The 18,210-nt window shown below is 38.5% G+C and overlaps 1 long non-coding RNA gene across 1 annotated transcript in view; it reads left to right on the forward strand.

Moving 5' to 3' along the window:
• The first annotated feature begins 959 nt into the window (after nt 1–959).
• Nucleotides 960–18,210, forward strand: part of LOC132109516 (uncharacterized) — a 52,168-nt gene continuing 34,917 nt past the window's right edge. Inside the window, exon 1 of the long non-coding RNA XR_009424509.1 lies at nt 960–1,015. This is a non-coding gene — a long non-coding RNA (uncharacterized LOC132109516). The remainder of the gene's footprint in view (nt 1,016–18,210) is intronic.

An 18,210-nucleotide genomic window follows, 5' to 3' on the forward strand; every position in this document is an offset into this window, starting at 1 on the left:
GGGTCGCGCTGAAAAGTGAATCCAATCCCTCCCTTTTCCAATCTCATCTCCACTCCTCCCCACCTCATCCCACTCTTCATCGGCTTCTCCCCAGGAGAATGGGAAGAAGTGGAGGAAGATGTAAAGAACCATCTTTGACATGCTTGATTGAGGCCCTGTTGGACAAAGCCCTCTTTCCTGTTCGTCCATGTGGAAAATTATGGCGGAGGAGGAGGGAGACAATTAGTGAGATCTGCTAATCACCCGGGCAACACTCATTTAATTGACATGTGAAATTTTGTTTAATCTAACATGTCGATAGGCAATATGAAAAAGGCCTGGAAGCCAAGGACTAGACCGCTTATTATTGGAGGACGGTCTTTGTAAGGCCGGGTGTGTGGAACAAGTCTGGTTGGGGGTTGATTAAATGCCATTATCTTCACAATGTGCTCGGACAAATAGCGATGCACACTCTCACTTAGGTGTTTTTTTGTTTGTTGTTTGTTGGAGCAAAACAGTCTGTTTTTTTTTTACTTTCGTGATTACAGCTTTGGAGGTTTTAAGGGAGAAAGCGGCTGCAGTTGAGAGTTTAGGGTATGAGTGGCCACTTTTGTATTCGCAGAAATCAATAAGCTTTTGAAGGTCACTGAAAAGGGAGCACTCACACCTCACACTGTTGAATTGACTGAAGACTGAGAGCTTTATAAGCAGACATTTGCTTATTATGGTTTGCAGAAATTCAGAAATGGCATAATAGAGTATATTGAAAACACATCTTAACCAGTCACAAGGAAATACCAGCACTCAAAAATACTTGTCCTTATGTGAGCAAAATGTTACCTTAAGATCTCCTCGATGAAATCAAGTCATGTAAACACCCAGACCTCCTGAAATGTAATGTTTAGACAAGACAAAGTTATGCAGATGGCTTTGGCTTCACTGTTCTAACACGTTTTCTTCCCATTTGTCTTTCAGTAGTGGTTGTCTCTTTGAAGTCCTGTAACCAGGGAGTTAACAAGTTAATATCGGAGGACAGGTAGGCCTAACCAACCTTAATGTTCTTCTGCAGCTTCTGCAAGTTTTGTTATTGTGTTTTTGTGCTTGTGACATGGTGTCTCTCTTCATGATGTCCCACAAAAGTAATTAGAGGTGAACTTTATTAAAAAAAAATATTGTATTTAATTGCCTTTGTGGGAGACCTTCATTTTATATATGAATGAGACTGATTTCAGCTTTCTTACAATTGTGGTCAAATTTTATTCCCAAAGATCTGGGAATTGTTGTTTTGATTGATTTCATGATTACTATACTGTACTTTCATTTTAAAATTAAATATATATATTTTTTTATTAACGATTGACTGCATTTAAAATGCAGGCAAAAATCAGCTATTTGAAAGTGTTTTTCTCCAGTTTTAATGTTAAAACGCTAATGACATGCATGCTGAATAAGCTGGTAAGGGGTGTTTACTTGCCTAATGAAATTGGGGTTGTGGGCAAAGATCTGGGTTTTGTTTTAAACCGTTTATGACTTTTTGCCTATAAAAGAGCACTGTTTAAGATGTTTACGTGTAACCATAATGGCTGTGAGATGCAAATGCAGTCAATGACAGCTATGCAAATTATGGCAATATTCAAAACTGAGTCATAGGCATCACATCTGTAGAAGAAATCATTTTTCTGTATAGTCCAAATCCTTTGTGAAATCATAGTTAATGTATTTGTTTCAGAGATTTCCATTTTGTTTGCCAGACATTTTGGCTGTTTGCCCAAACTCACAGCTGGAATGGCCAGGCTTTTTATGTGAGCAATGGGGGTTGGAATATGGGTGTATGGGATGGGGGTTTGAAAAGGGCGAGGATGGCATGGTTAGGGAACAGGGATTTTTTTCTCTTAAAAGTGCTCAAGAGTAATTGAATTTAATCCAATATATGACCATGTTTTTTTTTGTTTTTTTTTTTAATTTTATATATATATATATATATACACAACGGTACTGAAGGCAGACAGGAAGTAGGTGAGAGAGGTGGGGGGATGGAATCAGGAAGGACCCGAGCCAAAATTCAAACTCTGTTTCCCTGAAACAGAACTGCGATACATGTTGGAGCACTGCCGCTTCCATTTCCAGTCTTAATTTCAGGTTGAGTTTGCGAACAAAAAAAGCTCACTATTTTATCATGTGATCGCCAATGCATTTAACTTGCTTAGACAGTGAATTAAATATTAATGGCATATTTGATTTTCCCTTGAATCGATTCAGTGAGCTCAATGCATCAGCTGTGCATGTGATCTTGACGTAATTTTTTTTCTCCCTTACTACCAGGTTTACTTTCCTTCATTCCCTCCTCTAATGTAGCCATATCTGTATCATTGTGACACTTAACACTCGAAACTGTCTAAAATACTAGGTTGAGTCTTATTGACAACTTCCTGTTAAATTGGTTGTGCACAGGTCTTTGCTTTGTGTCGAAGAGAAGACAACAACATCAATGAGCATGTCTACCCCAATTTCCTATGAGCCCTTCACTATTGTGACAATAATAACATGGGCTCTTTATGCAGTAGCTATTACTGCCCTGAGCAGCAGGAGATCTTGCCAAGACCAATGCGACGGGGGTTTACTTGACTCCTCGCAAGCTACATCCCCGCCACTTTCCCTCCCTTCCTCCTCCTTGTAGAGGGCCGTTCCTGCTTTGCCACTTTGCCCTGACAACTGACTGCTTAAACGAGTGCATGAAAATAGGTGCCTTGCTGGTCTCCATGACAGACCGCACATAATCAGTGTTGAGGTATGTAATTACAGCTGTCAGGCCCATCCGCTGTAATTGATGCAAGTGCAAGCAGTGCTTGCTGCCAGGGCGGCCTCTAACTGCACACATGGCAGCGACACTGGCCTCTCCTCATGAGAGAAAAGGAGAAAAACATTACCTGCACGATGCACATTAACAGACACCAAGCGAGTCTTTTTCTGCTCAAAGTGTGACATTGTTTTTTTTCACAGAAGATAGTACCCTGGACGGGTTTGTCTCCTGGCTTTCGATTCTCAGACTCGGTTTGATGTTGCCGGGCACATTCACAGATGGTGAAGGGGGGTAGGGGGTGTGATGAAAATGCTGTCAAAGCCACAGACGCTTAAGTGTCTCCAAGGCGAGGTGGTCTGTCTGCGGGGTGTCTGTGCTTGGCTTATCGCTGTTGGCTTTTTAAATGTTTCAATTCCTGCCATCCAGTAGAACACACGGTGCACCATTTAACTTGACTGGAAAAAAGAGAAATTACTTGAATCAGACTTCTTATGCGGCTTCATGCGCAAAGAGGTGGATAGGCCAGAAATGTAGTGGCTTGAGCATCTAGGCTGAAGGCTGGGGTAAATAAGTCCTCTAGAGAACATATAAAGACCCATCTGGCTACAAAGCAGGAGTCTCAGGTGCCTGCCCTTCACCTCGCTGTTGTAATATTGATCAGAGGAAGGCATGCTTCCCTCTTCTAGCTCTGCTGAGGATTGATGGTGGAAACCAACACAAGAGTATATTTATTGATTTGGCTTGGGAAGTTACGGGCAAAATAACTTGACAACTGCACCCAAATGCAGTGATAGAGAAGCTTCATTTAATTCTTATGTTTGTTTTGCCATTATTGATTTTATTATTTTTTTATCAGCTGTTACTAAAACTGTTCATTTGCTGTGACATCAGGGTTCCCATTTGTTAGCATGTTTCGCATTTACATTTTTGTCTCAGTACCAGGAACAAAAGCATTGCATTGCTCGCTATGCTTCAGTTGTTCAAAATGGTGACCAGAATTTTTCATAGTGATTTGAAATCATGCATACTATTTTTTTTTTATATGAAAGGTATTTTTATTATTATTTTCAATTAATCAATTATCAGCTAGTTTTACTCATAGTACCCAAAGTTGGAGTATCATATTTCGACTGTAACTGAAGGATGCTTTACAGCCCGTTCCCTGTGGTTTTTGCCAACATATGCATGCAGCATGGCTATCTGTAAAGTAGTAAGACGGCTGAGCCTCTCCACCCGGTAAGCCCTCCCTTCCCATATGTTCAACTTCCAGTGGCAGACCACCAGCGGCATCTCATCAGACATTCAAATTGACGACAATTTCCCTCCATCGATGTGATAGAGTAGGAGAGTAGAGATTTAAGATATAAACAGCACCCTGACTCTGGCAGATCTGACATGTGAATACCTTGACATCCATATTTGTAACTATTTTTGTGAATAAATATATATTTATATGCATATAAATATTCTTTTTATGTGCTGTAAATGTATATAAGTATAATTTTATTTATTTAAATATTGTTTAAAAATTATTATTATTTTAAACTATTTTTATTACATTTATTTAGACATAAATTAATGTATTCATTAATTAACTTCCTTCAAGATACGTTGAATTCATGCAAATGTTTTATGAATTTTGATGATAAAGTAATGACAAAGTAATGATGATATAAATGGAGCAGAGTTTGAATAATCTTAGTTGCGTATGTTTCAATGCTTAAACTTTGTTTGTTTCAGACTTGTTTTTACTGTATTTGAAATTTACTAACTTATTTTTCAGTCCAGTAGTCTAAAAATATTGCTTACCTCCTAGCATTTCTGTGTATGACAAACCTCAATATCACTCCAATAGACAAATACTAAAGTAATGTGCATTTGACAGAAGCATGCTAACCTTTCACTTTGTCTGGACCTCAATAGACTCTAGATTACAGTAATGGAGGTTTCATTGTCCACTGATATGTTTATGTGCTCTGCCAGCACCTTGTCTGACAGGAAGCATTGGATTCAATTGGATTAGCACTTACTAAATATATCTCCACACGTAGAATCCACAACATAAAAGTGCCATTTCAAACAAGTCTGGCTCTGGCCGGTCTGCATAGCTGTTCCCAGACCTGCTCACTGCAGACTATAGGAACACAAGGTGAAGTGTGAAAGTTTGAAGTGGGTTAAGCTAATCATTGTGTAATTACGGCTGCCAAAAGGGAGCCATTAGCTAAGTGCTATCCACTAACGGTGGTCTCTGTCGTTTTGCGTAAGGACTGAGAGTGAAATTGTTGACAATGGTTGAATAGTCCTCCAAGGCCCCGTGATTTGGCCAGGCAGTCTCTGAGTTCCATTGCTACTCATTAGTGGCTATGTTTGGTGCACTGCCTTGACAAATCATACCCCAGTGTTATTAAACATGTCGAAACATTGTTTGACAATTTCCCTGCTCGCCTTGTAATTGGTGCGCTCTGTGAATAGGCTATATAAATATATTTATGAGCTGAGAAATTTAGTGCTATCAAATCAAGGCAGGGCCTAATGCATTTTTCAGTGCTGTAAATTCGGAGATAGTTGATGACTTTATGAGGATGTTTATGGGAATTGGCGCTGTTTATTTTCATTAACAGCTCAGCAGATGCTGTTGAGAGCAGCTGTGGTGGTTTGCTTCCTAATGGAAATGACAGGGCCAGCTGTTGTGCTGAAAATACTGTGGTTTAGCGCTTGCAAGTTTGCAAGAAGAATTCATCTTTTGGAATGGGGCAAGTTTGCTCAACTTTTCCAAACATATTCTAGATTTATGAGAGCTATAGATGAAGCACAGGGAACAATCCATTCTGACAGTAAGTTGTTTTCATCATCAAAGAACACAGGCAATATGTGTGATTGTTGCTGTGGGATGAAAACGATACTAAGTACATACCCGATCGCTCTGCAAAAAGAGGAGGGTTTAAATTCTGATTGAGACCTCTAGACACCTCCATCAGAATTAGGTTCCCCTAAAATGCCTTCGACTACAATCATGCTCTCAGCTGAAATCTTCCTCTGTATCATTCCCTCTGGATGAGTGTCTATAAGATGGAAATCAAGATTGAAAAGAGGCTGTATAATAGTGGGCGTCTAGTGTCAGGGGGTGTGTGCACGGGATGCCGAAGACATGAATGAACGCCTTGATGTTTGTGTAAGAGCGTAAGCTATACTGCATAAACACATATGCCTGCATACATTTCCTTGCATGTTCCGTTACTACACCAAAGAGCAGCTTTATTTCCCCTCCCAGCATGTGCACCCGTCGATGCCAATCTGTCTGACATCAGACTCTTATTGACACTAATGTATGTGCCAGTCAATTCAAGACCAGACTTTTGACTTGTCGACGTCAGATCATAATCTCGCCGACGGTTCCACCATGTGGCACAGGAGTCACTCTTCAGCTCTTTAGTGACTCTTGGCTGTCACTGCACACTCCGTGAAGAGCAGCGGGCATGTCTCCAAGTCAGTGAACTGCTAAATGAGGGCTTGGCCAGACAAGCAGATGCACACGGGCGACAGAGAGCACAGGGGTTGGATTGCTTTGGATGGGACGGTTGGTCTCTCGCCTCCTCTACGCCCAGGTCTTTGTCTCCTTTGCTAATTGAGTGACCTGACTGACCCTAGAGTAGCATGTCACCACAGAGGGGTCAGGGCCCTGGTGTCATGTGACATGGAGCTTGCGACCTGATGTGAAGGGAAGGGCCAATGTCACCGATCTAATCCAGTGACATTAGATTCAGTTCTGATCTTTCTGTTTGTTATTTTGTTTTATTTTTACAAACCAAACAAATTCCCTTTATATGATTCTAAATCCATGTAGACACATTATCAAATTGGCCTGTGTGTCTGTTTAAACCTTTATAAATATTATAATTATTTGTTTTGGCTGTTATAAATAGCTACCTGATAGACTGCCAAAGGGGCTTTTGAAAACAGTCAGCTCAAAAGGGATTTTTCCCGCTATTCCACAACAAACAAAAAGACTGATTAGTATGTGCCATTTGTGTTTCATGTGCATTATTTGCAAAAAAAAATTTAAAAAAAAATACTAGCTCTCTTATTGATTGCAGTCTGACAATAGCTCTTTTTATTCAGACAGGACACTCATGCTATGTTGCCTAGTGACATAATGACAGCCATCAGGAAGTCAAATGTCAGTCCTTTCTTGGTCTGACATTTAGTTTCGGGTACATAGGGAGTCATTGTTTTGCATTTGATTTGGCTGATGTTGGAACAGCATCAAATGGGTTATTTTGTGCTATTTTAAAATGACCGTTGAAGTGCTTCAGCCATCATGAGAGACTGGAGAAAATTCTGAATTGGTTGTAAAAGACAAAAGGCACAGCCTTGAATCTTGATCCTTTAATCCCTGAAGCATTGTCAGATATTACAAGAAGGCCTGCGTCAAAATATCTATGAATGAGTTTGTAATGTATGGGATTGTGCAAGAGGGACATCTTCCATCACTCAAACTGCAGGCATTTCTGTCGGGACTGTGAGAAGACTGACAGGTCTATTTACCCCTTTCCAGTCAATCAAGTAGCCTCCTTAATGTCTGCAGGCCTGTTGGCTTCAGGTTTGGGTTGCAACAGAAATCTTTTGTGATGATGAAATCATAGAGTTTCCTGTCCGTTTTCCACTTTGAAGGAACCAAGGGCCTTTGTGGTGTTGTAGAAAGATACCTGCTGTGTTCGAATGGATTTGATGAATATGTTTTGTTGCAATGATAGTCTTCTGCAGATGTCAAACTGCCTTGTCTTCTACTCTGATGGTTTTACATGCTACTCTATATTTGAAATGAACACCTATGAGCTTCAGAACTTTTTAAATTTGTTCATATTCTTACAATATACCCATCAAAATACATGTATGTGGAGCCTGAAACCCTATCTTTGAAGTGTCTGTTATTTCAGGTGCGGCGGAAGAGTTTGTTTAGTTCTATTCACTGAAGATTTCTTATTTCTGCATAGATTGGTTCATCTCTAGATTGGTTCATCTCTGCACTTATGAGGGCCTTGGCTAAGAAGTGCCAAACTAGTTTGTGGGTATCTGTGAAAAGGTTCCCCTTAATCCATTTTATTTGCTCTGCTACCTCAAAAACCATTTGTCCACACAGCCCAATGTCCCCCGCTGGCCCTTTCCTCCCGCTTCTTCCAAGGATTGAGAGTGGAGGTGCAAGACACAGACTGTTAAAAAAAAGCCATCTGGCCAGAGGAAGAGGTGGGGGGGGGGGGGGGGGGGGGGTTTGCTGATGGTGGAGGGAGTCATGCTGGGCAATCAAAATGACAGACAGCAGTGAAAAGTGTTTTGTGGGCTCCCACATATATGTGAAGTAGGCTGACTTGTGAGCTTTCACAGCTCCCTTTGGTCTTCAGGTAAACACTGACTTAGTCACGGTGTATCTCATTCTCTCGTGCTTTCTGTCATACGCTCTTTCTTACTGGCCCGTCTCATACAGACACACCCGTACGCTGGGTTTCCAACAATTGCACAAGCATTTTGCATAATCAGTACAACTGAAACTAGGTGACATGATTGTTTCCTTCAGAAAACACAAATCAGGGATGCTAAAATTCAACAACTGAGGCGAGAGTCGCACAATCAAAGTCTTCTTCCCTTTCATCAAATATTATAATCTCTTGTTCTTACGCGTTCATTTTCACCATCCCCCCATTGTGGCCCCCTTTCCCCCCCTTCTAAAAAAATCCTAAATGTGTGGAAGCTTCATTTTTCACTCTCCCCAAGCGGCTCTGTTGTCAGAGAGGAACCCTTAGGAAGTCTTTATTTCTGCCAGGCAGGGCCTCTCACGTTCCTCTGGCTTCTCTGGCCATTCTCATGGCTGTCCCCCCACCTGCTGGGACCCTGATCCCAGGCCGAGCTGCGCTTCAGCAGGGGACAATTACTATCCCGCTCTGCCTTTGATCATCTGACCACATGGAACCACAACAGCTGACCACATGTTTCAACAGACAAGGAGGAGGAGAGGGGAGAAGAAAAGGGTGAAGAAAGAGTAGAAGAGGGAAAAGCATTTGCCTTTCATTCTCTCTCGCATGCTGCACACTAGAAAAAGGCCCATTCCAGGAGCGGCTGTAGTGCTTGTATAATTCTCATGATCTTTGGTTGTGTGGTAAATGCCTGGGTTGAGAAGGCTTATTACAGACATGGGGCGGCCGCATGTAAAGTTTCTTTCTGAATTCATCTCATCTTGTTTACTGAAGCTAGCACAGAGTGCTAGAGAAGTAATTTAAGGCTGAGCTTGTAAAAGGGAGTGTTAATTCTTCTGACATTGTCAGCCAAATTGTCTCTGAGCCAGCTGGGCCTCTGCATAAATGCTTGCTGTGGTCAATACTGAAAGCGCTTCCACACAAAGTCAAATCAAATTTTGAACTTTCCTAAAATATAATCATTTTTTTCAAAAGGTTTGCATTTATATTTATAAGGCAAAATTATAAATGATTCATTCATAAATATCACTGATTTTGATGGAGTCAGCATGTCAATAACCTTAACTAACCATGTCATAAAACATTTCAAATAGGAGATTCAGTGGCTCAGTCATTAGAAAAGATTAAGCCAAAATACTTTTTATCTTTTCAAATCACCCCCCCCCCCTCCACCCACCTTTTAATGAAGAATTTTTCTTCATTGTGATTCAGAACTGTTGCTTGTTTTGATACCCCAAATGAGGGTGTGAGCTCGGCATATTTTTGCGGAGTATGTGTGGTTGCATGTGGTACGCGTGTTATTTGTCGCAGCATGTGTTCATGTTTTATTTGTTTGTGGATGTTATTTGTGTACGTATCGAGTAACTATGTGTGCATGTGAATGGATGTGTACAGTATCTTTGAGAGTATTTCTGTTTGCATGCTCACTGAAGCAGACCTGAGAGGTGCTGGGATGTGTTCAGGGGGCCGGGGGTGAGGCAGCTAGGCCAAGGGGAGCTGTTTGTTTTGGCCTGTTTGCTGGGGATGGCCTCCTTGAGTGTCCCTATTGTGCAGCAGATCACTTTACCACATTAAGGGTGCATGAAAAGAAGCTCTTCACTGGCACTTGGGCTCTGGCTGGAATAACAGGCAGTGTTTTGACTGGCTGCCACCTTCTATTCTGACCGCTCTGCCGCCCAGCAGACGGCTCCCGTCTCAAAGAAGCCTGGGAGGAGAAATGAACAGACAGATAGTCACAAGACTCTTACTCAGCTAACAAACTGTTTTGTCAGATTATGTCACAATCTCAAAGTCTTAAGTCTAAGTTCATGTACTTTTAGAATGAAAAGATTCTAAACTAATTTTTACTTTTTTTTGTTTTTTTATTATGAAGAAGTTTACGACTGCCGTGTTCTTGACAAAACATCATTACGTGTCTCACCCCCTTACAGGCCTTTTGTGCATTTTTACCTAGTTCATAATCATTTTATCCGGCAGTTAAAAATAATTAACAAGTCATGCTCTTTTGTCGTCTGCCGTTATGAGTCCTCCGTCTAGCAATGAAAGGCTTCACCATAAGCAGAGTCGCATAATAGTGTCAAAATCTATTTTAAAGTGCAGTAATTCAAGGGTTTACAAGGCTCCATAAAACCTCAACATGCCCCAGTAATGAGAAGCATGAATGGAAACTTGGAGAGTTCTTCGTGGCCCCAGCAAAGGCGGGAGACCAAATGCAGGACTCTGCACAAAGCACGGGGGGTGTAACAAAGGGAGGCAGGACCGACAGAGCTCTCACTGAATGAAGATAAGCACACATGTTGCAAATATTGGACAGACCTTGTTGCATGGTTTGAAGTGATGCAAGCGGTAGACTGTCTTGGTGTACAGTCTGCAATTTGAGCTTCATGGTATTTTTTTAACCTTGCTCCAGTGACGTATCTATATAATCTAAAAAATGACACTTCAAACTTTTGAGGCCAGTAAAAAAAATGTGTGCAAAAAATATATATTTGGATATATATTTAAATATAAGAATTCATGAAAGTGATCAAAAACTTTGTTCTTTTGAACTTTTCGTTAAAGAATTCTGAGAAGAATAATTATCACAAAAAATATTTCTGCAAAAATATTAAGCAGCACAACTTTTGTTTTAAACATTAATAAATAAATGTTTCTTGAGCACCAAATAATTATATTAGAATGATTTCTGAAGGATCATGTGACCCGGGTATAATTGCATTTGAAAATAATTCAAATGTATCAGTACTATACAAAATTAATGTTTATACTGCTTTTTTCAAGTATATATTAATATACCATTTATATAATTAAATAATTTTTTTCATGTATTTCTTTCTTTTATGTAAAGCACTTTGAAATACCATTGTGTATGAAATGTGACATATAAATAAACATGCCTTGCCTTACCTATTTTATATTCACACTTTTCACAGAAGTTTAAGCTTCTCACTTTAGCACATCACTTTTCCAGGCATTAATAAATGAGTGGAAGTAACTGTAGAAAAGCTCTCTGCACTCATACAGTCGTATTTCAGACTCCTTGCTGAGTTTACACTTGCTAGAGATCTCATAACTCCACATGTGGTCGGGGCAAGGTAAAAAAAAAAAAAAAAAAAACTGTGATATCATGTAAACCTCAGGTTGTACACACCTCTCTGCTGTTCCCAGGACCCGAACAAGAGGAGGTCAGATGCAAATATGTGAACAGTTATGCTCTGCACGCTCTTGTGATCAGTCTTCTCTTGTAGCTAAAACTCGAACAAATCTATTAGGCACCTTCAAAGTTTACACGCACACAGTGCGCTCTCTTTAAAAATAAATGGAGGTGTCATGATCTATGCACTCAGAGCTGACTTATGAGGTATGCCTGCGCTCCAGCTCCTGTCTCCATGATGTCCCCCATAATGTCTCCAGAGACAGATGCCATGAGACATAATTGTGTGTGGGAAGTCTGGATGCTGTGCTCATGTAGTTACAGCAACGTATCAGTGGGCTGCTGAGTTGCTGTGTACTGTAGATGTGTAGGAATGTTAAATTCAGCCAGCACAAATCATAATTGACGTTAAGCAGTTTATGTTGCTGAAAACAGACTACAAGCTAGCAAGTGTGTGGGTATTGCCAGTATTTGATTTACAGGCTGAAGACTGAAATCCATTGTAAATCACCAGAGAGAAACGACTTTCGAAACGTTATTACAGGAACATTTAATGTTATTATTGGAGGTCATAAATGCTTCACTTTTAGAACATCTTGGCAGCCATTAGTGCATTTTTGGCCATTTGCCTCCTACCACCATGTTTTTGATGGCTAGATCCACTGAAACAGATCCAAAATATATTGTACAATGTGACTTTGAATGTGTTGTATACATCCATTTCTTGTTTTAATCTTGAGAAACTAGTTTCATATTGTGCGTTGTTTTTCTCTAAGCAAAGTTTGGTGTGAGAACCTGCCTTAATCAAATATTCTTCCTGATTCTTCAACAGACTTAAGTTATTGCTGGGTAGTTATAGAGCTTATTTTGTTTGTTCGGTTAATGGCTACTATAGGCAATAAATTATTTACTTTCTGTACATGTGAGAGTAGTAATTATGCAGCTGTCCCTGCCTCTTCTTCAGGTCCCAAGGTAGTCTCGATGGACAGCATGTCATTCCATATTAATTAAAAGCATATCAAGTCACTCGTTGTGTGGTTTGCTGTCAAACTTTCCACACCGAACGGATGTTATGCAGGATGCCATTTAATATATGTGGCGTTAAGTTTTGGAGTTTGTGTGGATACTTTTAATTTTTCAACCCACCCTTCCATTTGGGATGCTACAACTTGCTGTTAAGTTGACAAAAATAAATAAATAAAAAAATATTTTAAATAATTAGTGACTCCACACAAAAATTTCTTTGTTCTGCCAATCCTCTGGCCATCAAAAATCATCCGATATAGAGGAATTCACTTTACAAATTATATAAATAAATAAAAGCATGAAAATAGCCAGGCTTTTTACTCATCAGCCTTTGATTACTTTTAATTAGAGAGCAATTTTCTATGCAAAAAAAAAAAAAAAAAGTGTATGTGTGTGCAGTAAAGGAGATGACAGGTCTAATGGTTAATTGAAATGAAAATGTGTCAGGCAGGAATAGAAAGATATGAATGCATGTCAGAATGACTGAAACGTGCATAATAAGAGGCAGCTGTCGGTGTAGAGGCTCTTCAGTCTTGTCCGTCCAGTGTGTAACATTTCTAACCTAATGCTAGTTTCCATCACATCTTAAAGCACTAAACATTTTTACCTCTGAATCTTTTACGTTCATGCCATATCTACTTACTCACACTGCCCCATGTAGCATTTAAAATAACCCAAGGATGAATATAGAAGTATTACTTCTATATTCTAGATAAAGATATATAATCAGCCACTATTTCGACATTTGGAATGACTGTGAGAGTGTGGTTGTTGCCTAGTGCATGTGACATGCAGACCAGTGAGAACTGAAGCTACTCCGGCTGCAGCTGCTGTTAATGTATGTTATTAAAGGGTATAGTAATTTTTCCTGTAGTCTTGCAGTTGGGGGTGATGGGTATCTCTTAATGTTTCTTATTAAGAGACCATCGGGAGAGGAAATGTTTCTGCATAGCCAACTGCGGAATTGTAAAGTGCATCAGGAAGAAATTAGGCTTTATTAAATAAATGCATCTTTCTGTTTTTGAATGCAGTGCATGTAAGAAGTTAAACCTTTCTTATTTCATTTTTGAATTTATTTATTTTACAGACTTGGTTGGGTTGAGGTAATGCATAAAGACTGTGTGGATGTTTGGTACACTGTACATTTCATGTTACCACCCCTTTATTTCCAAAGATGTACAAAAAGTTATTTTGACTCCTCCCTTGAAGTTTAATTTGTTGATTTTGGATTCATTTATTTATTTTGATGAGTGGTCTGATGTATGTGTAGTGGACAAGAGGATGTACATCCGCTTTCCTTCAGCCGGATCTTACAATTATTTATTTATTTTTTAAATAGGGGTCCCATTCCCACTCTCAGGGGGAAACTGGAATTAATCATGGATTAATAATGGACATGGATTAATCCTTAATCTACATGTTCTGGCAGCCTGTCTATGTTCTATGTTCAGACATTAGTCTGGTGAACTGTCCATGACTCAGTATTAAAAAACCCACCAGTGTATTAGGTGTTAATACAGTGGAGAACTTTTACATTTTAGAGATAAAACATGTTTTGGTTCCAAGGTCTCCTTCTGGCTATGCCTTTCAGTATTGATTATGATTTATGTTATCATTTTAGAAGTTATTTATTAAATTTTGGGCATTTAAACGGTCTCAATGAAACTTGGTCTGTTTGTTTAAAATGTGTTGATATCTTCTGAAACACTGACATTCTGGGTTTTAAGAGGATGGAAAAGAAACTCTAAGGGTTCTGTTAAAGCAGAGGGCAGTGTTGTCACTTCAAAAAAGTATAGAGACTTGCAGATCAAATATTTAAAAAAAGAAATGCATGTCTGAGAGGTTGCAAAGCTCTCAGTAATACAAACCTGGTACACAGTTTTGCATTGCTTTATGATTGTAAACTGTATCGATATGAGTGTGTGACAAATGCAGAGAATTATCAGGAATTTCAAACGGCACCATAAAGTGCAAATGAGTTTAAAAAGCACTTAGCACAAAATAAATCATTGTATAGACCTACATACATAGCCCTTTTTAATTTAGCAATTATAAAAATGTTCTGTGAATGTAGCATGAACATTAGCCCCCCTCTGAGCTATTATGCTGGCTGTCTGGTGTTGCAATTTTACACTTCACTGACTCCGACAAGCAGTCTACTTGAGCCCAAATGCCCCAGATTTCACCTTATTTAGGTGATGTACCAAAATCATTCAGGGCGCAGTCACATTTGGCAAAATTAAACAAAACAGGCAGAAACACAGACATCGTTTCTGATAAGTAATAACATTTTCTCCCAAAATATGCTGATATCTGAATGCAAAATGTAGGCCTTTATGAAGAATTTCGCGGGCAACTTGTATTTTATTTACATTTTTAATGTTCGGGTTTTTCCATCAAAGTTAAAACTGACTTCATGTGAAATAGATGCTCGTTTCATGTATAGGCTATGTGATTATATATTTCAAAAAAAGTAAGCTATATCTAAATATTCTGAATTTATTAGTCGGAAAACATACAAAATTACTTCGTTTCCTCACTTTAGCATGCCTAAACCTTAAGACATTGCGTTTTACATGATGAGCGGTTTACTTCACATCCCTGTTAATTTATGATGCAATCAGGCGGCGAATGCATTAATGGCGGCATATTAAATGAAACAACCAGACTGGCGACATAATTTATTATTAATAACCTGAGGAAAAACACTTCTGGTATCTTAGTGTTTAAATATCATGCTGTAGAATTTCCCGTTTTTAAAAGTTGAATTGTAAATGTGTAAGGATATGATATCTCGTACTTGACTTAATGTAAGAAAGACAAAAAGCAAAACGATCGCATGCAGGTAAATGAACTTTTCTTTTGGCCATGATTAAACTCTATAAACATTTCATCTGAAAGCTTTAAACGAATGAATTTTACTCCTTCCACACGTTTTCACTTAAAAAAAAAACATAACACCTTCGAGTTTTCTGAGACAGGGAAATTGCAGCAATCTGACCTATAGTGCATGATTGAAGTTTCTTTGACATTCATTTCGAGCGAGTTCCTCAAGGACTTGCCAAGTGAATTGTTAATAACTCTATGCTCTGACTTATCTTTTTGTGAGAATTTCAGGGTTAAGCCAGGCTGCCTGTGACATTTATGACAAACATTGACAAAGAATGGCGTGACTTCAAAACTATTTAGCTATACAGAAAAAGGTGCATCTAACGCATGCTGCATAAAATGTACATTTCTACTGCACGGAGATGTGTTCCTGATTTTTACTGTTGTAGTTATCGTTGAATTCGCACGGTTGTTTAATTACTTTTGTTTAAACCGTTAAATCGCATTATCTGTTAATGTAACTCGTTGGCATTTTTAGGTGCAGGCAGATATTATAGTCTTTCAGCGTAATAACGGTCGCTTGCTACCTATTTTGCATTATGTTGTCTTGCATATGTTTATTAGATATTAAACATAGCTACAGGATAACATATTTGCAAAATATGTTTTTAAGTAGGCCTATTGCGTTGAAGGATTGCCGCTGCAGTCTTCACCCACCTGCTATATGAAGGTAAGTTTTGTTCACTCCTCGTTGAACTTGGAAATGAATTAACTGATTTTCACTCATGCATAATTTGTCTTTCAGATATGCTAACTTGATTTTAATTTGACAGCCGGTGAACTTTCCATACTGATCATCGTCATAATTTTTAATAAAAGAGAAAATGTCCACTTGAACTGCAGTTTGAAATCTATACATTTATATGAAACGTGCCCTCAAGAAAAAAATATTACAAGTGATAATGTTGGTCAGTATTAGATATTGTGATTACAATTAGTGTTTGTGTGCCACAAAGGCAGCATGGTTAAGAAACACATGAATTCACAGAAAAAAAAGTGAATTAAGACAAAGTATGTGATCTGTTTTCTGTAATACCCCACAAAATGTACAGATGAAACCGGAAAAACAATTACACAGGAGATTGGCCCTGGGGTATTGAGAGGTATAAGGAGCATGAGGGGTTGGATTGACTCTGGTGCACCTTTGGACCTTGCATTATCCTGGCATGAGGTCTCTTTGGCAATAGCCAAGCAATTTCCAACAGCACCTGGCCGCCCACTCCCTGATAGCCTCTATACCTATGTGTACCCACACACACACACTTTAAAGTGTGCATAATGACTTTCTGTGAAACGAAAAAAGTGAGTACACAAGATTTGGAAGTCACCTCAGGAAATAAATCATTACTTGCATGAGATGGTGTGAAGCTTCAGTATAGAGCTGCTTGTGTATTCTATGTTCAGTTGGTAATATATTAACAATAAAATATGAAAAATAAAAATGTATATGACTTGACCAATTAACAGTTGGCACCTTCCATTTTATGTTTTGATTTAAGGGCAATTTTTTTTTAAAGAGTTAATTATAGTCATGTTATGTCAGCTGAAGCAGAAGTGATTCTTTCTGTCCCAATGATTATGCCTTTTGTATATTGTGCTTAAGTCTAAGAATTTATTTAGGCTTCCAAATCACTAGCACCTGCTCTCTCGCCCCCCACAGCCCCTGACCCTTGTTTACAGGTGCTACTGATGCAGTGATGGCCATCTTAGCTCTTGTTATCCTCTATTAATTTGATAAGTGACTCACAATGATGTTAAACCAGTGGTCACCAACTTCTAGTAATCAATATTATTTATATTATTAATATCTAATATTTTTTTTATATGGTCATTGGTGCTGTGAACTTCATTAGGTATATACAGAACATTTTCCAAAGCTCCAGCTGAACTGAGCAATTTTTTGGCAGATATATTCAAATGATTTTATGTCATTTCTTGTTAAAGCAAACACAATTCCCATGAAGTTTAGGTAAAATATCTATGTATGATATTGATCACTCCTGAACTTTTTCATTTTGATTCCATATGTCTTCACAATCTTGATTTTTATTTTTATCAAAGAATAAACTGTGTTTAAATAATAAACTAAATGTACACGTTTAAAATACCCAGGGGTATTTTCTCCAAAGCCGGACATTAATGCACTCTTTTGGATTGGAAAAAAGAGGGGGGAAAGCTTACAATAACTATTTTGGAAACTATTGTGCTGACACTGTGTCCCTGGTCACCTACATAATTTTATACTTCTTGCAAGGTTTGTAGATGAAAACGTTAGAAGGAGGAGTACCTCCAATCTGACAGAGACAAAAAAAGAACTACTAGGTAGTTACAAAAAAAGTACTCGGTACTTGTTCTCTTTTAAAGTGCAAATTGATTCGCTGCATTCTTATTTAAACATCCACGTAGACCTGTAAATAGTACTTAAAACTATTTCTGGAGTGTGAAAAGTATTTGGGTCAAGAAATTCATCCTACTCTGTCTTTTATATCGCACGTTATGAGAATACAGTTTACGACTTCTCGTGTAATAGCCTAACTTATCGTCATAGTAAGAGGTTTGTCCTTAAAGCACACATAACTCTTTTTTATGTAATAAAGTGTTAAACCTAAATTTCCCATGTGTGTTACCGTCTATCCGACGTAGTCTAAAACATAATCGCAGTGGTATGTTTTTCAGCGAAGGCGTTTTAAACATAAGCAGTTTTTATCTGCGCCGATTTTGATGACGTTTTCTTTATGGTTCCTTGTTAAAATGGGCATGTGCTCACTGAAATTAAAAATAATAACTTTACCTCTTTACCTAATAAAATGTTTATATAAAAATAGAATATCTATCTATCTATTTATCTATCTATTTATCGATCTATCTATCTATCTATCTATCTATCTATCTAT

This window comes from Carassius carassius, chromosome 29, assembly GCF_963082965.1.
Source record: "Carassius carassius chromosome 29, fCarCar2.1, whole genome shotgun sequence".
NCBI classification, from domain to species: domain Eukaryota; kingdom Metazoa; phylum Chordata; class Actinopteri; order Cypriniformes; family Cyprinidae; genus Carassius; species Carassius carassius.